This window comes from Cricetulus griseus, chromosome 2 (assembly GCF_003668045.3).
Source record: "Cricetulus griseus strain 17A/GY chromosome 2, alternate assembly CriGri-PICRH-1.0, whole genome shotgun sequence".
Lineage (NCBI taxonomy): Eukaryota > Metazoa > Chordata > Mammalia > Rodentia > Cricetidae > Cricetulus > Cricetulus griseus.
This window is the reverse complement of record NC_048595.1, coordinates 395,869,442-395,892,166: the sequence shown is the minus strand read 5'-3', so window position 1 is coordinate 395,892,166 and position 22,725 is coordinate 395,869,442. Positions and strand designations below refer to the sequence as shown.

The window sequence follows — 22,725 nt, the reverse complement described above, 5'->3', positions numbered from 1 at the left end:
CCAGGGACCTCACTTAACATTGCTGCACCACCACACCATGCTTTTGTATGTGGGTGCTAATGAACTCTTAACTGAGGTCCTCATGTGTGCATGGCAGGTACTTTACTGACTGCACCATCTCCCTGGCTCTGCATGCACACACTTTTAAAAGATTAAATTTAAATAATTTTCTAAATTAAGCAATGCCTTCCTAAAGCTGACGAAAACAACTCTTACAGATACCCTATTGCCTCATTCATGTTCATCTATATCTGCCTAGTTTTTTTTCTCTAACAACACAGTCAAGATGCTTGAAAGATTTAAACACTTCCTGTCTCCATTACTATGTATGTCTTTCTCAACCGTTCAAAATCTGGTTTTGCCGGTCTCCAGTGATGTGTGGCTAAAGTCAACATGGATGTCTGTCCTGACCTAACCTTTGAAGTACTGGAAAAGAGTTGGTCCCTGGTCATCTGGCTTGGACTCTGGTGACATCCCTCTGATTTTCTTTCTCCTCTGGAGACCCCTGCCTAATGCTGGCATTCCTTGGGGTTCTGTTACAGCAACCCCTTCTCCAGCATGATTTCCTCCACCTTGTAGCTTCAGGTGTCCCCAGTTTTAATCACTCATAGATTTCTTTAGTCCAAATCCTCTCTTGAGCTTCAAAATTACTTATCCAAAAGCCAACGTTTATTTGTTTGTTTGTTTTATGTGTATGAAGGTGTTTTGCATTCATATCTCTGTGCACTACATGCCTGCCTAGTGTCAGATTCCCTGGAACTACAGTTACAGATAGTTGTGAGCCTCCATGGGGGTGCTACTGGGAATCAAACCCAGGTTCTCTAGAAGAGCAGCCAGTGTTCTTAACCTCTGAACCATCTGTCCAGCTCTACCCCCAACCTTTCCCCCCACCACACTGGCATATATTCATTATACATAATGCTGGGTATCATAAAACACATGTATTTTAACTGTACTCAACCTTCCATACCATCCTTCCCCCATTCCTGCTAGTCTCCTTCCCCAGTCTCTTGTCTGCTTTCATGCCATATATAGAAATGAGTTTTAGCATCCTAATCTTCTCAGATCATGGCACACATAGAAAATGATGGGATTCTCTATGTTGGATGATGTAATAAGCACAGATAAGATTGTGGGAACTTGTGTTGTCCTAAGGATTGGGGTTCATGTGCAGCATGTTTGTAGCCTCTCCTGAGGAACAGCAGCAGTTGTGAAGGAGGTACTCATCCCTGGAGAAGCATCTCCAGTCAGATATCTTCTGGGCATTCAGTGTCAACCTGATTGGAAGTAAGCATGTCATCTCCTAAACCTTCTTTCTCCAACATCTTTTGTTGTGGGAATTCATTCTGCCAACATACTTGGGGTACCAGCCTTAGGGTGGAGCTTCTTGTCTGCCTTATGCAGCCCTGGCTGTCCTGAACCTCCATATGTGGACCAACCTGGCCTTGTACTCCCAGAGATTCATGTGCCTCTGCTTCCTGAAAGCTGGGATAAAGGCGTGCAGCACCAGGCCTAGCCTGCTCCGCTTTTTTCTAAGGCATCTCATACCCATCACTTCTCTTACTTTCCACCCCAGACCAAATAACTTCTCAGTTTTCTCCTCAGTTCTTATAAATATTTTCTGTCTGGTGGCCCTGACTTCAGCCTTACCTCTGTCCACATTGTGACCTTTGTACTCTTTCCAAAATACAAATCTGAAGCCAGATTTGGTGGTGCACTTGGGAGGCAGAAATAGGCAGATCTCTGAGTTCAAGGTCAGCCTGTTCTACATAGGGGGTTCCAGGCCAGCCAGGGCTACACAGTCAGACCCTTTCTCAAAAAAAGGAAAGGAAGGAAGGAAGGAAGGAAGGAAGGAAGGAAGGAAGGAAGGAAGGAAAAAAAGAAAGAAAGAACACAAAATACAAATCTGATTACACATCCCTCCAACTCTACCCCAACCCTCACTTAAAACCATGCAAAGGCTCTACTTTGCTCTTAGGACTAAGTATAGTTTTTACATTGCTTACTTTTCCAGACTCATCCCTACTACTTGGGAAGTCATCCCTAATACTATGTGTACAATGCCTAGCATAGAATAAAGGCTCAGCAAAAATTTGGAGGACTGAACCCAGGACTTCACACATACTAGGCAGGTACTCTACCACTGAGCTATATCCCCAGACCTTTATTTACTTTTTGAGATGGAGGTCTCATTTAGTTGCCTAAACTAGCTTTTGAAATCACTCTGTAGCCCAGAGAGGCCTTGAACTTGAGGTCTTCCCAAGTAGCTAGGACTACAGGCCTGGACCACTGGGTCCAACTCAAAACAGAAGTTCAAGGATGTGAGCAGACCCATCATATCTTGCAGGTAAGAGATCACAAAGTATATTGGCAATGACTTAACTCCTATTGAGAAAATGAACTGAACACTAGCAAGCTCCTTTCTTCTTCTTACTAGGCAGTTGTAGTAACATCTAGATTGTGTCTTGGGGTTGATCCAGCTTGAAGAATAGGCAGGTAAGGGTGTTCTGAGAAGCCAATTAACAACCTGACCACAATTAATGCCCAGAGTTCTAAATCTGGGTCATTTTATCAACTGGTAGAACAACAGTAAAGTGGCTATGGTGTCAACCTCTAAAGAGTGAAGATGCCCAACTCTGAATGGCTAACCATACAGTACTACAGCAGAGAATATGGGAAAACGGGCTCAGTGCTTATGAGTACTTGTTCTTGCAGAGGACCTGGGTTAAATCTCGGCTAAGTCTGGGGGATTTGATGTCCTCCCCTGACTTCTGTGGGCACTAAGCACTCAACTGGTGCACAGATACATATGCAGGCAAAGTACCCATGCACAAAAAAATAAATAGCTCTTTAAAAGAGTGAGAGTATTGGATCCAAATGCCGGTGTGAGTACTGAGGGTGTGGCTCCCGAGGTCATCCTTACTATACACATAGTTAGGCCACACCATCACACGGGTTTGTAAACAACAGCCTGTCTGCAGCGCCAGACACCCCAGAAGTCTAGCTTGTCTTATTACAAACAAGGAAAGGATGTGATTAGTGATGTACAATAAGAATGGAAGAATCAACTTTGGCACTTCAAACTTTTAATCAAGTGATTAATAAAACTGAATCAAAAGGAAATAATCATACAACATTGCTACAGTTTCACATCTTGTCTCTAAGAATGAAGGACTGTGAAGCATAAAGTCTGCCAAAAGCCAAATTATCAAGTGTGTAAGAGCCTGTTAGGAGGGCAAGGGCATGCAAATGTTCTGCCTGTGTGTATTAAATAAGGGTAAACATGTTAATAAAAAAATATAGATGTTGTTTGCTTCCAAAAATTCAGTTACTTGCAAACATTCAAAAATAGTTAGAAATGACTGGCAGGCTTAAGATTTCCATTCCAAGGCACAGGAATACAACAGATACACCATTCCTATTGGACTTAAGAGCCCTTTGAGGGAAAAACTGTGTCTAATTTTTATTATACTCCCAGGATTCGCCCATTAATCCCTATTCAATTAATACTAGATGATTGGGCAAAGATTATTCAGTCCTGTAACTTTCCAAAGATGCCATAGTGGAGCTTCAAGAAATACGGTGAAGAGGGAATGGAAGGCCATGGATTCGGCTCCATGACACAGTGCTTGCTTGATGTGTGTAAAGATCTGGGCATGGTGGCACACCTACAATCCTAACACCCAAAGACTGAGACAGGAGGATGCAGAGTTTGAAGTCAGCCTGAATTACAAGTGAGACCCTTGTTTGTTTTCTGTTGTTTTTAAATCCAAAATGACTCCTTTATCCACATATTCATTCTGCTTTCCATACAAAACTTCTTGCGTTAACTATCCTCACTTCCTACCCAGTTGCTTGCTATCCCATGCAGGTTAATTAGCGTTTTCTTGTGCTGCCTAGATCTTACACAAATTTTCTGTCTTCCAAATACCACTTTAAGCGAGATTTTGCCTTTTTCAGAGAGGAACTCTTAAATTAATCCCAGCCAACCTGACCACTCTATGTTCCCTTAGACTAATTTCACTTTAAGGCTCATCTTGCACACTTACAACAAACAATTTTAATAAAATATACATTGTGTCCAAGGTGTGATAGTTGAGAACCTGCACAGCCAGGCCAGTTAGTTCAGTTCAGGTTGTGAAGGTTATAAATGATCCACAGAAAGGCAAATAAGTGTTCAAGGACCAAAATGGAGGCAGAAGCTATAGGATCACAGCAAGTTCGAGGTCAGCCTGGTCTATATTGTGAGTTCTTGGTTATCCAGGATTATATAGAGTCCCTGTTTTAACAAAATCGTAACAACAAATAGACCAATGAGAATGGTACTGAGTTCTTAGGATGCAAGGGTCTGAGTGAGTTAATTAGCTTGTTTCCTGTATGCCAGTGGTTTGAACTGCACTTTCCTCTTCCCCGATAGGAAGTGGCTAAAAACCAAGGAAGGCAGTGTCCTTTTTCTGCACTAGATATCTGCCTGCCTCTGCTTCCTGAGTGCGAGGATTAAAAGCGTGAGCAATCACGCCCGCCCAAGTCTGCCTTGCCTCTTAAACCCGCACTGCTTTCTACAAACGGTGCCGGTTCTTCGACCAGTTTCCAGATATCTGGGGAGACCCCGTCTTAGAGAAGGAAGAGAGAGACGGGAGCATCTAAGGCCAAGGAGACACTCAGGCATCTTCCGATAGATTTACACCCCACACGTAAGCAGGAAGGCAAATTACAAACACGCTCTCAACCACACACACGTGCACGCCCAAACCCACAGACGCAGAAGCGCATGCCCGTGGGCCCGCAGGAACCTACTTAGTTCTCTCTGTTCTAAACGCCCCGATGCCCCGGGCCCGGCCCGGCATCCCCAACCCCGGGCACTGGGGAGAAGGTTTTGCCGGTCAGCTCAGGCCTGGAGAAGAGAGTTTTCTTCGTTGAGGGGGAGGGGAAAGGCCCTTCCCACCCGGGCGGGCGGGCGGAAGCGGCGCGCGCGGGCCGGGCAGACTTAGCTCGCGTCCTGGGAACATCTGGCCAGAGCTGGGCGGGGCGCGCGCCCTGGGCGAGCGCAGATTGGCTGCGCGGGAGGAGGGAGGCAGGGTCTGGGCGAGGGGCGGGGCTCGTTGGCCCCTTTAAAGCCTTGACATCAAGAGGCGGCTCCGGTACCCCTCTTTTTCTGTCCCCCCCCACACAAGATGCGGCCATGGACCCGGCGGACCAGGCCTGCCGAGCTCTGCACCTGATCTCGGTGAGTTAAATGCCTGATTGGCATTTAACGGGCTTTGAGGTGGGGGGCCGTACGTCCTGGGCGGGGGCCGCGGAGTGTGGAGTGAAAGGCTCTGGTGGCAGCCTTAGGGCTTGAAGGGGCAGCGAGGCTTCCGGCCGGCACCTCGCCGCCTGCCTGTCCCTCCCGGCGCACTCTCCCAGGAGGGGTCCTGTTGTGACTTTGTCCACCCCCCACCCCACCCCCTCTCGCCCCTAGCGCCATCCCCGCGCACACTCGGTGGCCCCGGAAGGGAAACTTTCGGGAGTGGGGGATGTTCCGGTGGCGGGTCTCCCTCCCTCTTTGAAAGCACTGACCTTGCCCCCACTGCGCATCCCACCCTACCCGTATCCCACGGTCCCGGTACTGTGTTAGCGGTGCTGGGTTGCCGGGGGTGGAGGTGGGGGCTCTCCCCAAAGCGCAGGCGCAGGCTGGAGCCTGGGGCACCCCTTCGTACTCCTTCCAGTCCCTGTGGCCCGGGGCTGTAGGGCGTGGGGGAGGCGGGGAAAGGCGGAGTGACCAGGTCTTGGGAACAACCCCGCTGAGGCTCTGAGGGGCAATGGGAAGGAGGGAACCCGACAAACTGCGTGCTGAATAGAGGAGGCTAAGGGGGAGAAGGGCTGGGCTGGAGTAGGGACAGGGTAGCCCCGACAGAAAAGGCTTTCTGGGTTCGGGCCGGGGTGCTAAAAGAAATGCAGAGAATGGATCTGTGCCCGATATTGCCTTGGTTTAGCAGGCCCGGGAAAGCGGCTGTTGGGACCCCAACTCTCTCTCTTCACATCCTGGGCGGAAGGCCCCTCTTCTTTCTCTAGCCTTGGCGCTGTCCCAAGGGCACAGAAGGCCTTCACCTCCCCATAGGTTTGGCTTTCCAGAGGGCTCAGCCAAACCCACCCAGCCTGCCCAGCAGCTGCTTTTTAACGGCCGCTTCCCCGGAGCCAGAGGTCTTAGGCTTGAGGGCTTCCTTAGCTTTAAAGGTAATCTGTTATTCTCCTCTCCACGAACTCTCTCTTCCTTTCTCCAGCGGGTCCTCCTGCTTAAACACAATTGTCAGCCAGAGGAAGTGGTTGGAGACAGAAGCCGGGGACCAGAACTGGCTTGAGGAACCGTGGAGAAAGAATCTAACTATTGTGTGCCCGATCCTTTGAGGGGAAGTGAACATTGCACAATTGCTTTGTTGTAGACCCTCTTTTATCTTACAGAAACCCCTTCCAATCTGGCCTGAAAGCCTGGCTCTCAGATTTTGAACCCCAGCCCCAGTGTGAGATGAGTAGGGTTTCTTGCTCCAGAGAAACCACGAGTATTTTTGTTTAGAGAGGCATTCCCACAGAGATCGTTGGGTTTTGCTTCCAGCGCCTGTGCTCCATGCTTAAGGTGTCTTTGGCTTTATAGTATCCTCCTCCAGCTCCAGCCTTTGAGAGAGTAAAAGCCTAGACAGGGATGCTTTCATTCCGGGCTGCAGGGAAGGAGGCAGGGAAGGTTTGCGTGTGGGCCCAGGGTCAGGCGCTTTGGGCCCTGCACTCCAGCCTGCTCTGACCTTGTGCAAGATAGTTTGCTTCTACAGGGCTGAATCTTCATCTTCAAAGCTCAGCAGTAAAACCAGAAAGATTGAAAAAAAAAAAATCCCTCCCAATGGTGGGTGCCTGGAGAGGGGAGAGAGGTCCTCCAGCAGGGTGGCTCCATTAAGAGAGCTAAAATGCTGGGCCACAGTTTGTCTGTGTTAGACTTTTGGATTGAGAGAACAACTCTCTTCTGCCTGTGAATAGTCCTCTTCTGCTCACCCTGGTGCCTTGGGATATGAACTCCTGCTGGCTCAGGTCTGGCCCACCCATCAAGGTGAGACATCATGACTGGGCCAGTCTTTTGAGTTGGATCGTTGGGGAGGGGTTGAGAGAAGAGGAGGAGGCAGCCAAGGGCCAGTGGGGTAGGCAGATTCCCAGGAGACAGTTTGCATCTCAGCTGTTGAGACTTGTTTTAGGATCTGAGCCAGAGAACCTGCACATTCATCCACCCTCTTGTGGGAAGAGGGCAAGGAGGGCCCCACTGCTGTTGCCCATCCTACCTGCTGGCTCTACACACTGCACCTCTGTGTTCACCCCAGCTCGCAAGCAGCAAAGAGATGCAGCCACAGCCCTGTCTTTCCCAGCCCCCTTGTCTCTTTGAGGTAGGGCCCTTTCAGGACTCTGTACTCCAGGTTAGGACTTGCTTTCCAGCCCAAGAGCCAGAAGGCTTCATGTTTATTTTCATCCTAAGTCTCCCAAGTGAAAGGGAATATTGTCAGAGATTGTGGTGGTTAAAGAGGCCCTGGGATTTGAGGCACATTCTCCTGCACTGTCTTTTCCTGTCAGCTGCCCTAGACCTGGGGAGCCCTCTAGGCTCAGCCCCACTACCCTGTGAGTAAGCCTCTGCAGAAGGCTTGTAGGTTAAACCCCAAGAAACCCTCTTAACTCTTGTGAAGCCCTTATAATGGCTAATGGAAACTCCCAGGGAGGTCAGTTTCCCAGAAAGCAGTGGAGTTCCTATCAGAGTGAAGGATGCAGCTGTTGCTAGGCAGAATCGGCAATCCCATCTTGAGGAATGGCTCTGAGGCTGGCCAGCCCCAGGCCCTGTGAAGGAGAAAGGACAGCCTAGGTGAGGGATGAGGATGCCTGGTTTGCAGACCTGAGTCACCAGAGCTCTGTCTCTCAAAACAGGTGCCCCTTTTCCCTCCTGCTTCCCTCAGCCCCTCCCACAAGTCCCGTTGCTACCACTGTCTGCCTTGACAACATTCGCCTGAACCTGGCAGCCCCTCCAGCCTGTCTGGCTGCACTAATAGAGTGATTGGATTTTCTATACTTGGAATTTGGGGGTTTTGATTGAACATGCAAATTTATGTAAATCAATCTGAGATCTGCCACACATCAAAACAATGTAGAGCCTCCACAAGCTGGAAGGAATAAGAGAGAAAAATCTAGTCCAAGGCCCACCTTCAAGTTAAAAATGGGGAAACTGAGCTGGGTATGGTGGCCCTTGCCCTTTAATCTCAGCCCTCAGGAGGCAGAGGCAAGCAAACCTCTGTGAGTTCAAGGCCAGCCTGGTCTACAGAGTGAGTTTCAGGATAGCCAGGGCTGCATAGTGAGACCTGCTCTCAACACTCCTACCCCAAACAGGGAAACTGACAGAAAGGAATTGATTCATGTGGTGGGATTCAAGCCTCCGGTCTCCGGTTTTACATCGTTTTCTGTCTTAATATCTCATTGGTTGTGCTTAAATCAAAGAAAGCCAGTTCTTGAACTTAGATAGCTATTTAGAGTGTTAGTCTAGGGTTCCCTGAGAGCTTTGGTTAGCTTTCTGACTGGCTGAAGAAAAGCTAGAGCACCAGAAGACGGGATCATTGATGGCTTCCTGCCCTGGCCTTTCCAGTTCCCTGGGAGCTGAGGTTTCTGTTTCCAGCATTGGCACAGTGCTAGGCACACAGTAGGCTGTAAGTATATCTGCAGAATCTTGTTATCTACTATCCTAATTTGAGTTTCACTGCTTCCCTCCTTGGATACAAGTGGGAAAGGTCCACTGTGGGTTTCCACCTGCCCTCTTGAGTGACAGGCCACCAGGGTATCCTCTGCTGTGTCCCACAGTAGTGACAAGACAGACCTTGCTGCAGGAAGGACCTCATTATTTGAAGACAATTGCCAAAGGTAGATAGGTGCTACAATGATACGCTTGAAAACTGGTCAAGAAACAGTTTTTTAGTGATTTTTTTTTTTTTTCCTGTGCTGAAGATTGAACCCAGAGCCTTACAAATGCCAGGTCCTGAACTGTAGTTCCTAGTCTTGACTTGCTCTTGCTTAGGTCTTCACACCCTAAGCAAGTGTGCCAGTTGCCCCACTCACTGACCAGCCATTGCCTCATCTTGTGATGTGCAAACTGTGGAGTGGGGATCCCTCTCTTACCCTGTGGTCCCCTCAACTAGGGATGGCTCAGGCAGCCATTGACTTGCTTCCCTGTACTCCAGTACAGTACAACAGGGACTCAAAGACAAAGGCCCTAATTCTGCCAGGGCTGCCCACCGGGTCCTGCTGCAGCTTTGTGAGAACGCTTGGGACACATATCTGTGGTCTGTCGGCACCTTCTTCCCCACCCACATCTGGAGTAAATGCACAAGCCCCTTGAACATCTTCCCAAAACTGCGACACTTCCAGTTCCCAATTGCCCTGCCACTCAAGTACCAGGGGTCTTAGCTGCACTGGAACAAGATCCTTCTCCCTGAGCCTCAGTTTCCCAGCCAGGGCTCGTGAATTAATAACACATCATCACTGGGGTGTGGCACCTGCTCCATAATTACCGTTTTTCCCAGCTCTGGAAGTTATGAAGATGAAAGAGGTGTGAGGGGGGCAGGCTGTTATTAAGGTGAATTATCATTGCTGTTATTACTGATTTCTAAAAACCCAGTAGGTGCTTAGAAGAACCCAGTTAGGCACAGCATCCTGAATCTTGTGCTGATCCTTGAGCTCTGGGAGCTCAGCACTCAACTAAGCTTTTTATTTAAAAAAGAAAAATTACCAGGCCAGGGCTGTAACCCAATAGTAAAGAGCTTGAAAAGCCCCAGTTCCATCTGGAGCACTGTTTTTGTTTGTTTGTTTGTTTTAAACAGGTCTTTTAAAAGGAGGGTTGATCCATGCTGGTGTTGATATTGTCACCAGCAGGGCCTGAGCAGTAGGTATTACTTGGTCTGCATTTCTCTTCCATCTCAGCCTAAATTTGATTCTGATCCTTAGGGAGAAGCTGTGAAGGACCCTGGATCTCCTGGGGTGTGGTCCTAGGGGTTAAGTTTCCAAAGGCTGATTCACTTTACACAACTGGGTTGATATAGGGGTTATGATTGATCCTTTTGTAACACCCCCCCAGAAATTGCCCACAGCAGCTCTAGGCATTTCCAGAAGTCATTTGCCTATCCCCACGACCACCCCACCACCCCCGGTTTTTCAAGACAGGGATTCTCTGTGTAGCTTTGGAGCCTGTCCTGGAACTCCTTCTGTAGACCAGGCTGGTGTCAAACTCAGATCTGACTCTGCCCCCTGAGTGCTAGGATTAAATTTGTAGTCATTCTTCAGCTTTCCAAGCAGTAGATTACAAGTGTGAGCCACTCTCCACTTCTATGTGTTTTATTTTTGGAGTGCTGGTGATGGACCCAGGGCTGTAAGGACATATCCCAGACAAGGGTTGTACTACCCTTGTACATCCTCTGACTCCTGGAGACCAAGTCTCTCTATGCAGCCCTAGCTGTCCTGTAACTCTCTGTAGGTGATGCTGACCTTGAATTCAAGAGATCTGTCTGCCTCTGCCTCCCAAATGCTGAGATTAAAAGGGTGTGTCCAACCCCAAACTCATTATAACATCTCAAAAGTTATTTTAGCCAGGCATGGAGGCACATGCCTCTAATCCCAGCACCCCATGAGTTTGAGACCAGCTTGGCCTACATAATGGGGCTATAAAGTGAGACCCTGTCTCAAAAAAAAAAAAAAGTATTTTAGAGCTGGTGTTAGGTAGACTTGTACTGGGGTCATACATAGCATGAGAGGTGTGTGCTACAATGGAAGCTTGTTTGGTTCATTGGTTGGTTTTCTTTTTTTTTTTTTTTTTGTAGGGGGGGGTTGGTTTGTTTTGTGTTTTTTTGAGACAGAGTTTCTCTGTGTAGTCCTGGCTGTCCCAGAACTGGCTCTGTACACCAGGCTGGTCTCACACTCACAGAGATCCACCTGCCTCTGCCTCCCAAATGCTGGGATTATAAAGGTGTCACCACCACTGCATGTATGGCCTAGAGTTTTATTTTTCACAAAGTTGAAAAATCAAAATACTTTTTAAAAAAGGCATGCAGTGAGAACTCATACTCTCTTCTTCAGTCCCCCTTCTCATAGATAACATCTTACTAGTTTCTCACTTAAGCATCCAGTTGTTTTGCTTTTGCTCAGGATCAAACCGGGTACTCGGTGTGTGCTCAGCAAACCCCTACCACTGAGCTGCCACTCTTACTTTTTTTTTTTTTTTTCTTTTTTGAGGAAGGATCTCACTGTGTAGCCAGCCTAGCCTGATCTGGCAATACAATTGTCCTGCCTTCGCTTATAGGCGTGTGTCACCATGCTTGCCTCTGCAGAGTTTCTTTATACAAAAGCAAACACACACATGTGTATTCTCTTTCCCCCTCTGTTACCTACACTGTCCATCTGCCCTTCTACTGGCAAGCAACCCCTGAGTGCTGGAGGAATTCTCCATGCCTCTGGCTGCAGGCTGCCATAGCAAAGTTACATGAGCTTCCGATGTTACGAGCAACAGACGTTTCTTTCTGACAGCTTTAGAGGCCGAGGAGTACAAGATCAAGCTTGTGACAAATATTCAGTGTCTAGCAAAGAACAGGTTTCAGGTTCAAAGATAAAGCCTTCTCATTGTTATTGTGTTCTCGTGTACTAGAAAGCGTCTAGAGGTTTCTCTAGGAGTTAGACAGATGAAAGAGGCCTGAGGAGCCTGGCTGTAATTAAGGCCTCTGTGTTGTTTCTGTTCTTGTTCAGAACAGATCTCACTGTATTCCAGGCTGACCTTGCACCTGAACTTTGGTAACCTTTCTTTCAGTCCCCTTAGTATTGAGATTACAGCCATGAGCTACCACTACCAGTTCACGGCCTCTTTTGTAAGGGCACTAATTTCATCCTAAAGGACGCCACCCCTAACCTCATCACCTCTCAGTGACCCCGACTCTTTGTACTCTCACCCTAAAACTGAGGGTTTCATGGGGAGTGGTTTGCAGATACTCTAGCCATAGCACCCACCTCAGGTTCCCCCATTTGATTGCAAATCACTGTCAGAATTCATTGGCCAAATCAAGCTTGTGGCAGATCAAGCTGATCTTCATTCAGATGCCGGGATCCATGTCCAAGCAGCTGCTGAGGAATTTTTAAGCAGTGCAAGGCCACTCATGAAGCCAGCAGATATTTTAGAGCTCACTATCAAGAAAGTCCACATTTATCAAGCATTGGACAGTTGTAAAATGCAGCTGTGATAAGGGCTGCAAAGAAAGGCCACGTGCAATCCTGATGTGATTGTCACAGACTGTATACATGTATTGAATTAGGATACTGTACCCCATAAATCATTACAAATCTATGTCAACTTTAAAGAAAAGGTGTGGACTGGAAGCGTAAGCACTCGTCAAAGCTTCTGCCCCAGCTTGGTGTGCATTCATGTGAGCGGAGACGCGTGCCGAGCTGTGTGGCTGGGCACTGCTGAAAGCAGGCGCCTAGCCAAGGCTGCAGATATGCACCACGTGAGCTAGAGTGCTGGCTTTCACAGCCTAGCTCAGTGGTTCTGTTCTCTCCACTTCCCAAGTGTGGGGACATCCTAGGCTCCTGACTTCCTTTGTGTCCAAGGCCTCCTTCCTTTCTCCCCCACCTTGGACTGTTACCTTCTGTTTCCCCATCCCTGGGCCCACAGCTCTGCTAAAGCTGAAACCTAGATTCCCTCCCTGTGGCAGAAGGGAAGTTCGGGGGTGTTTGCTTCTCACTTCCTCTGTAGACAGCACCTCACTTCCTGAGCCCCCTCCCCAGAAGGCAGCAAACACTCTTGGCTCTGCAGTCCCTTCCTCTCCTCCCCCACTGCTTTCCTGGAAGGCCTTCAGGCCTTGAGAAAAGCAACATCAAAGCAGGCAGCTAGTTCCCAAAGGCACCGTGAGTGGCACAACCACACCACCATCCTTCATGTCTGGGAGGTTCTGCCCAACCACAGCCCTTCCATGATACCATCCTTCTGTACCCAGTTGGCAGAGGTGTCGAAGGGGACTCATTTTACAGAGAATAAAATCGAGGGCCAGAGGTGTTCCTGGCCTTTCCCAGTCTCTTCTCCGTTCTGGCTAGGGCCTGACCTAGCCAGAAATCACACTTCCATTTGTAAACAGATGGGAAAGAGCAAAGGTGAGAGCCTGTCGGTGAAGTGGACCTACAGTCCCCTCCAGGTCTGAGCTGCCAGCTTAGGAGGGGACAGCTGGGCTTGACCCACTGGAGCTACCTAGGTTCAAAAGGCTGGCCAGAGCCTGTTCCTGTTACAAAGAAACCTACGTACAGAGCTTAAAGGAGTGGGTACTGAGGTCAAGTGTGGAGAGCTGGAAGGCTATCTGACCAGCTTTCCTGGGACTATGGGTGAGCCTGACCCAGCCACCCAGGCACTGTCATCTTTGAGCAGTAGCCATTGTTTGTTCCAACAGTCAGCTCTGTTGTCACCTTCAGGGACCTCTGCCTCTGCCCTTTCTAAAGCCCCAACATGTGACTCTCATTACACCTAGTGTCTCCCCACCCCTTTGTAATGTGTATTTGATACGTACGTGCTTGTGTGTGGGGTGTGTGTTCCTAGGGCAGAAGACGACGCTGGTGTTCTGTCTGTCACTTTGTGCCTTCTTCCCTTGAGACATGCTCTCTCACTAAACCTGAAGCACACTGTTTTTGGCTAGTCTGGCTGGGCAGAGAACTCCTGGGACCCACCTGTCTGTCTCCCCAGTTATGGTTATAAGCAGAGGGCCGTGAGGTGGCCCTGCCAGTTTGTGTGTACTGAGGATACGAACACAGATCCTCTTGAATGAGCTGCAGCATACACTCTTGTGGTCTCTCCATCCCATGTCCAGGATACTGACCCCTACCCAGGGGTGGGAGAAGAGTCAATGTCTACCCTAGATCAGAACATGAAAAATACTCACCTTTGGGTGCCCTCTGGCTGCAGTGAATCAACCGGTTCTCACATGCAGCCCAAGTTTCCTGTCTCCTCGATTCGTGTGTGCACTTCTGCTTCATAGGGTACCAAAGTCAACCAATAAAAAATACGTACATTTGGATGTAACACACAATTTTTGTTTTGTTTTTCTAAGCAGGGTTTCTCTGTGTAGCCCTGGCCAGTCCTGGAGCCCCTTGAACTCACAGAGAGCCACCTGCCCCTGCCTCCCGAGCGCTGGGATTAAAGGAGTGTGCCACCACCGCCTGGTTTACAGTGTGTTTTTTTGTTCTTTGGGTTTTGTTGTTGTAGTTGTTGTAGTACAGGGGTTTGAACCTAGGACCCCATGCTAGATAAGTGTTCAGGGCCTCACCAAGTTACCCAGGCTAGCCGTAACCTCAGTCTACAAGCTCAGGATGGCCTTGAACTTCAGATCCTCCTGCCTCAGCCTACCAAATAGCTGAGATTACAGGTCTGTGCTATCAGCCCAGCCCAGCTTGGTAAGTTTTCAGTCACGGAATCAAGCTAATTAACATATGTACTGCCTGCTGTGTAACTGACCAGTGCTGCCCCATCCTCAAACCCTAGCCCTGGTAACTGCCATTTTCTTCAGAATCTACGTGGTCCACTTTTTCCAATTTCACATAGAAAGGGGGAGCACATGGTAGTTATCTCTGTGTACCTCACTTGTTCCCTCTGTATTTTTCATGTTGTGGCAAATGACAAGATTTCCTTAATTTTGAAGACAGAATAGTATTGCAGTGTGTTTGTGTGTCTCAGTTGGTTTGTCATTCATCTGTAGGAAGCTGATTCTGTGTCCTGGTTATTGTGTATAACATTGGCTGTATACTCAGTAATGGGATTGCTGGGTTATGGGGTATTTCTATTTTGATATTTTGAGGGGCTTCTGTACTGCTTTCAGTAAGCGCTGTGCTAGTTTACATTCCTACCAGCCATTCTCCTTCTTCTCTGTATCTTGGCCAACACTTGTTATATTTTTCACTTTTTTTTTTGTTTGTTTTTTGTTTTGTTTTGTTTTGTTTTTTGGGACAGGGTTTCTCTGTATTGCTCTGGAGCCTGTCCTGGAACTAGCTCTATTGACCAGGCTGGCCTTGAACTCACAGAGATCTGCTTGCCTTTGCCTCCCAAATGCTGGGACTAAAGGTGGATGCCACCAACGCCTGGTATTTTGATTTCTATTCCCTGAGGGTTAGTGGTGGTAAGCATTATTTATACATTTATTGGTCATTTGAACATCTCTTGAGAAAGAACATTTCAAGTCCTTTGTCCATTTTAATTTTTTGATATTTATGTATTTATGGGTGTTTTGCCTACATGTCTTGTCTGTGTGCCATTGTATACCTGGTGACCAAAGAGACCAGAAGAAGGTGTCAGATCCCCTGGAACTGGAGTTACAGACAGTTGTGAGCATCCATGTGGATTTGCACCCAGGTCCTCTGGAGAAGCAGCCAGCAATTGCAAGCACTGAGCTGTCTCTCCAGCGCTTATACTTCTGATATTAACCCTGTCAAATGTGTGTTACAGGGCTGGAGAAATGGCTCAGAGGTTAAGAGCACTCGCTGCTCTTCCAGAGGTCTTGAGTTCGATTCCCAGCAGCCACATGGTGGCTCATAACCATCCGTTATGAGATCTGGTGCCCTCTTCTGACCTGCAGGAATATATGCAGGCAGAACACTGTATACATAATTAATAAATAAATAAATAAATAAATAAATCTTTAAAAGATGTGGGTTACAGGCATTTCTACTGTGTGAGTTATTTTCTCACAGTGCTAACCAGCTAAGCAGTTTGTTGTACAGCTTTTTAGTTTAATATGACCCAATTTGCCTAATTTTACTTTTGTTTGAGATATCATAATCCCCAAACTCCTTGCCCATAGGTTCTGTGGCCTTTTTCCTTTTAAATGCCAATACCATCCTGTTTTGATTGCTGTAGCTTTGGAATAGAATTTTTAGTGAGGCCTCCCATTTTGTTCTTGTTCAAGATTGCTTCGTCTATTCAGGTTTTTATGGTTTCACACAAACATTAACTTTTTCTTTCTGTTTCTGTGAAAATTACCATTGGGGTTTTGATAGAGGTTGCATTGAATCTGTAGATCACTGAATAGCATGGAAATTTCAACAGTACAGTCCATGAGCATGTGCTGTCTTTGCATCTAATTGTGTTTTATTCAGTTTCTTTCATCATTTTACAGGTTTCTATGTAGAGGTCGTTTACTTTCTTGGTTAAATTTATTCCAAAGTATTGTACTATTTTGTAGTTACCATTTGATTTTAATTATATGGGTGTTTTGCCTGCCTGTATGTCTATATAATACTTGCCTGCCTGGTGCCTTAACTTTTTTTTTTTTTAAGGGTTAAACTTTTTTTTCAATGAGTTTATGAGGTTTGAACTTTTGGGGACAGAGGGGTTGAGACAGGGTCTTGCTGGGGGCCCTGGCTGGCCTGGAGTGCACAGGGATCCACCTCTTCTTGTGTAGTTTCCTAGGATTGACTTCGGCATTGGGGTTACTCAGCCAGTGATGTCTATTTGGCGAGTGTCTCACCAGCCCTTGATTTATTTCTGTGTCACGTTATACAAATGCTGCTGGTTTTCAGTGTATATTACATCCCTTACTGGACTGTAGAGTCCAAGAAATCCCAGAAGAGTTGATCGAGCGCTGAGTTAATTTCCCGAGAGCCCAGCATTGTGTCCACACAGAAAGGCTGTTGTCAGTGTTGGAGGGAGTCACCGACTCTGAGCAGGAGCTGAGAGCTTTTGGTTTTATTTTTTTCTTTTTCACAATGCTGGAAATTGAATCCAAGGCCTATATTAAGTGAGCCCTTCTACCACACAGCTATATTCCCAGCCAGAAAGTAAGGGTGTGCTAGGGGGGTAGGGGGGCTTCCGAAAGGACACAAAAGAACCCGAAACTCAATAACAAGCTGGAGTTTGAGCAGTGAAAGTGATGGACTGTTGGATTATTACACAAAGAATAAAACTTAATTAATCCACAATACTAGAAGTATGTAATTGAATAAATGGAGATAGAGGGACAGTTTTTCCTTACAGAAGAACTCCCAGTTAATGAATGGACAAGGGATGAGAGAAATTGAACCACAGTACTTCTCATAAGCAAGATTGATTGATGAATCCTAAAATCAGTAGGTAGAAATATGAGAAACAGAATGGTTGTATAATCTTAATGTAGTACCTTCCAAAATGTTAATTGCAAAGAGAAAATATAGGCTTTTATGTTTGTTTTGTTTTGGTGTGGATTTTTGGTTTTGGGAGAGTCTCACTACATAGCCTTGGCTAGCCTGTACTCACTTTGTAGATCAGGCTGGCTGCAGACTCACAGAGATCTGCCTGCCTCTGCCTCCGGAGTGCTGGGACTAAAGGCGTGCGCACTACCACCCGGCTTTGTATGGTTTTCTTTAGTATAACAATGTTTAGAAGATAAATCACAGAATTTACTCACATTCTACCAGCTTTCCTACTGTTGTCCCAGAATCCCACATGTCAGTCAGTCACCAGGTCATGGTAGCTCTTAAATCTTGCCCCACCTTTCATGACCTGGATACTTTGAAGGGAACTGGGGCATTTTGGAGACTGTCTTCCTAACTTGGGTTTGTAGGATACTAACTTCTTGCTGATCAAGCTGGTAGGGATGCCTAGCAAACAGTGTCTCTCAGTGTGAGATCATTTCAGGAAGGAGGCTGCTTTGACCTGGATCTCTCAGCGAGGTGGGAGTCACCTGCAGTGTCTTTACTGCACACACAGTGATTGGTTTTCCATTTGTGCTTGGATATAATCCTCAACAAGACAAAATAATAATAATAATAAATGTAAAACCTGGTTTAGCCTGGCATTGAACACATTTGATCCTGAAAACCATACAAATAGTAACATATCTTTTAAGTATACACACACTCACACACACACACACTCACACACACACACACACACACACACACACACACAGAACGAGAAGTTAGAAAGCTGAAAAAGTCCAGAACCAAAAAAAAAAAAAAAAAATTCCCTCAAGGAAATAACTATTCTCCCACAGAATGGGGTGAAATATTTGCAAATCATATGTTCTAAGAGGTTTGTTTCTAGGACATGTAAATTCTAATGTCTAGAAAACCCAGTTTGAAAATGGATAGAGGATCAAATAAATACTTTTTTAGGTAAAACTTTAAAAACTGGAGGGGTTGGAGAGATGGCTCAGCAGTTAAGTGCACTGGCTGCTCTTCCAGAGGACCCGGGTTCAATCCCCAGCACCCACATAGTGGCTCACAACCAATCCAGTTCCAGAGGATTTGACTCTTCTGACCTCCCCCCCAGGGAACTGTACACATATGATATTCAGACTTAACATTCAAGAAAACACCCATATTCATAAAATAAATATAAATCTTAGGGGGCGGGGAGAAGGCCCTAAGAATTGGCCAACATTGCAAACCACCTGGGAATTATAAACCAGAACCACAATGAAGAACTGGTATGGTAGTATTCGTATTTTAATCCTAGCACTCAGAAGGCAGAGGCAGGAGGATCTCTTGTGAATTCAAAGCCAGGATCTAGATAGCAAGTTCCAGACCAGCCAGAGCTATAAAGCAAGCCGGTGGTGGTAGCGCACACCTTTAGTCCCAGCCACCTGGGAGGTAGAGGCAGGCTGATCTCTCTGAGTTTGAGGCCAGCCTGGTCTCCAGAGTGAGTTCCAGGACAGCCAGAGCTACACAGAGAAACCCTGTCTTTAAAAACAAAAACAAAAGCAAAAAACAAACCACACAATGAAATACCAGTTCACACTGTTAAGAGTGACTGGGGTCAGAAAACCAGGTAACAAGCAACAAGGGTGTGAAGAAACTGCAACCCTCATTCTTTGATGAAATGTTAACACTGCTTTGGAAGACAGTCTGGTGTTTCCTCAAACAACTAGACCTAGGTCCCATGCCCCAGCAATTCCATAGATTCCTAAGAGAACTGAAAACATGCAGCCATACACAAAATGTGCCCATAGATTATAAGATTCATACTAGTCAAGAGGTGGAGACAGCCCAAGTGCTCACCTTCAGGTGAGCAGTTAAACAAAACATGGGTTGTGCACACAGACTGAGCTGTAAAGCAATAAAGCTCACAACACTGGTGAACTCTGAACATACTGTAAACAGGGTGAAAGGAGCCAATCACAACAGGCTGCTTACTGTGTGGCTCCATTCAAGCAAAATGTCTAGAATAAAGAAACCATGGAGACAGAAGACAGACAGTGGTTCCCTAGGGCTAGACTGGCGGAAGCTGCTCAGGAGAAAGACAAGAGTAAAGAATGTCCTAAAATGGATGTGATTGGCGCACTTACCATAGTATAGTGAAACCCACTGAGTTGTCTGTACGTTTTGTAATCTGTAGGTGTTCTTTAAGGCAGGTCTCATCTCAGACTGACCTTCCATGAGAGCCCTCTGAGCACCCCAACATAGCATACCACCATGCCCAGCAGGCACACTGTGAATGTGTGGACTGTATGGTTGGTAGAGTAAGTGCAGGAAGAAGTGGTACCCAGAAACGTGAGAAGCTGTGAGGACTGGGAAATGCTGGTTGGATTTGCTGTTGTGGTAGTGATGTTGCTCCTCAGGACAAGAGAAGTGGCCCTTCTTCTATTAGTTTTGGTTCTGTTCTTTGAGGTGTTTCATTTGGTTTTGTTTTCTTGTTTGTTTGAGAAACTTGGTGTTATGTGACAAAACTTTTTCCAGAGAAACACAACACATACATCTACTCACTCCAGATAGGGAACCCACAACAGACCAAAGTATGGATACCATAAAAGCCCAACTTGGTGAACTGTTCAGCTTTATTGGGGTTACTACAGGAACAGAAATACTCAAAGACAGCTGCATCACTGAAGCCAACTCCAGCATGATAACCTGCAAAGCTGGGAACCTGGAGCACACTTTGAAGCCTGCAGGCAGCTTAGCAGAGTATCCGTTCCAGGTGCCTCAGGGTTTTAACCCTCTCCAAGCATCCTGGCTGCTCTCTGCTTCTTTCTGGCAGCCGCTCTGGTCTCTGAGTGTTCTTTGCAGCTTTCTCTGGGAGTCTTCATTGCAGCTTAGCTTTTGGTCTGAGACGGACTCAGCTTTTATGCTTACTCTAGGTAATGAGTAAGTAGGGAGGGTTCCTAGTGCTGTTTGGTTGTTTTGAGATAGGGTCTCAACATGTAGCTTTCATGAGCTGGGACTCAGTGTGTAGACCTGGCTAGCCTTGAGTTCATAGAGACTGACCCTCCTGCCTCTGCCTCTCTGCCTCTCTGCCTCTCTGCCTCTCTGCCTCTCTGCCTCTCTGCCTCTCTGCCTCTCTGCCTCTCTGCCTCTCTGCCTCTCTGCCTCTCTGCCTCTCTGCCTCTGCCTCTGCCTTGCTGGGATTAAAAATGTGTGCCACCTTGCCTGGTCAGAAGATTCTTACAGAACTAGGGAAAAAAATGTCACAGGAGATTAGAGGGAACTTCTGCTGCTGGCTTTGTTCTCTCTGGGGACACAGGATGGGTAGCTGACAGAAGTTTGAAGAGAGTAGAGAAGGAATGGTGATGAGGGCCACTCCGGCTAGAGGCCTTGATGGGTAACACAGCTAAAGTGATTCCTTGGAGCAAAGAAGGTGAGAAAAGTAGATAAACAAAAGCTCGGACAGGAGTGAGTGTCCATCCTTTCCTTTCCTTTTCCCATGGATATGCCATCAGAGGACCTATGGTCCTCAGCCACTACCAATAGTGGATCTTCAAAACTGATTCAATCTGGGCTTGGCTTGTGCATCACTGGAATACCATGACTAGGGAAGTGGAAGAGTAGGACCAGGAGTCCAGGCCAGCCTCAGCTACTGTAAAATGATGGGTGGGTGGGTGGGTGGGTGGATGATAGATGTGATAGATTCGATAGGATGGATGGATAGATAGATAGATAGATAGATAGATAGATAGATAGATAGATAGATAGATAGGATGGATAGATGATAGAAGATAGATTATAGATAGATGATAGGTAGATATGGATAGATAGACGATAGACAGATTATAGATAGATGATAGGTAGATATGATGGATGGATGGACAGATAGATAGATAGATAGATAGATAGCTTAGCTTAATTTCTCAGATTAGCCATGGTTCCCATGTGTGGGTAGTAGTAACAGTGATAAATTGACCTTTTCCTGTTAGCTCTGGATGGCTCTGTTCTGGACAGGTAATGCTCAGGGACCATGCAGCAGCCTGGTTGGTAGAGTGCTCATCCCTTGGTTTGATCGCCAGCACTGCAAAAACAGAATGAAACAAAAACAACCAAATGTGATTCTCGGGCCTTTTGGTGCATGAATGCTATGTTTTGTTTGTTTATTTGTTTAAGGCAAGATTTACTTAGTCTGTAGTTTCACAGGCTTCAAACCATTGCTTTTAGACTTGTGGCAAGATAGAAAAGTGGTAGCCAGGAAGTAGCAGGGAAGAGCCCACTCTACCCTCTTGCTAACATTCCTGTGTTGTGTTAGAACTAAGAGTTTTAAATATATATTTCATTCACTGAAAAATAAGGCCAGTGGGGGTTGGAGAGATGGATCAGTGGCCCTTCTAGAGATCCTGAGTTCAATTCCCAGCACCCACAGAGTGGCCTGTACCCATCTATAATGGGATCCAATGCCCTCTTCTGTTATTCAGGCACACATGCAAATACAGCACTCATATGCATAAGTAAATAAAATAATTTTTAAAAAAGCAGTAAAACTGCTTGTCTTGGTAACGACGTTTGACACTAAGCTTGAGTTTGATCTCCCGAAACCTGGTGGTGAAGGAGAGAACTGACTCCAAGAAGTTTTCTTCTGGGGTGGAGAGATGGCTCAGAGGTTAAGAGCACTGACTGCTCTTCCAGAGGTCCTGAGTTCAATTCCCAGCACCCACATGGTGGCTCACAACCATCTGTTATGAGATCTGGTGCCCTCTTCTGGTGTGCAGATACACATGGAAGCAGAATGTTGTATACATAATAAATACTTTCGCATGCACTCAGCTCTCTAAGTAAGTGTAAAAACAGGTTTAGTAAGATGGTTTAGTGTGTAAAGACACTAAGCCTCATGACTTGAGTTTGATATCCAGGACCACATGGTTGAAGGAAACAGCTACTTCTGGTAGTCAGTGCTGATGGGGGGGGGCGGGGAGTAATAACAATAATAATAGTAATAATAATAAACCTAGCTGGGCTCTTAATCCCAGTACTCAAGAGGCAGAGGCAGAAGGATTTCTGAGTTCAAGGTCAGCCTGGTCTACACAGCGAGTTTCACCCTGTACCAGGCTTTTTCTTTTGGGCCACCAACCAGTCCCAAATCATGACACGGAGACTTAATAGTTTTGGATGCTCCACCTAGCTTAGGCTTGTTTCTGTCCAGCTATTTTTAACTTAAATTAACCTGTTTCTGTCTATCTACCTTTTACCTCCGGGCTCGTTATCTTTGTTACTTCTGTGTCTCACTTTCACTGCTGCTCTGGCTGCCTGGTGTCTGCTTGGCTTCTGGCCCTGGACATCTCCCACCTTCTCTCCTCCTCCTTGACTCATTCCTTCTTCTCCTAGAGCCTAGAGTCCTCCTCCTATGTATGTTCTGTCCCCGCCAGCCCCACTTATCCTTTCTCTGCCAAGCTATTGACTGTTCAGCTCTCTATCCCAGCAATCGGGTGCCTTAGGCAGGCAAGGTGAAACAGATGCAACACATCTTTTCATAATTAAACAAATGCA

The 22,725-nt window shown here is 46.6% G+C and overlaps 1 protein-coding gene across 2 annotated transcripts in view; it reads left to right on the top strand.

The window, feature by feature from the left end:
* Positions 1-5,095: 5,095 nt before the first annotated feature.
* Positions 5,096-22,725, top strand: part of Nckap5l (NCK associated protein 5 like) — a 37,895-nt gene continuing 20,265 nt past the window's right edge. For both annotated transcript variants that reach the window (XM_027396543.2, XM_027396544.2), the window contains exon 1: positions 5,096-5,227. The gene's annotated coding sequence lies outside the window, so the exon portion shown is untranslated. The remainder of the gene's footprint in view (positions 5,228-22,725) is intronic.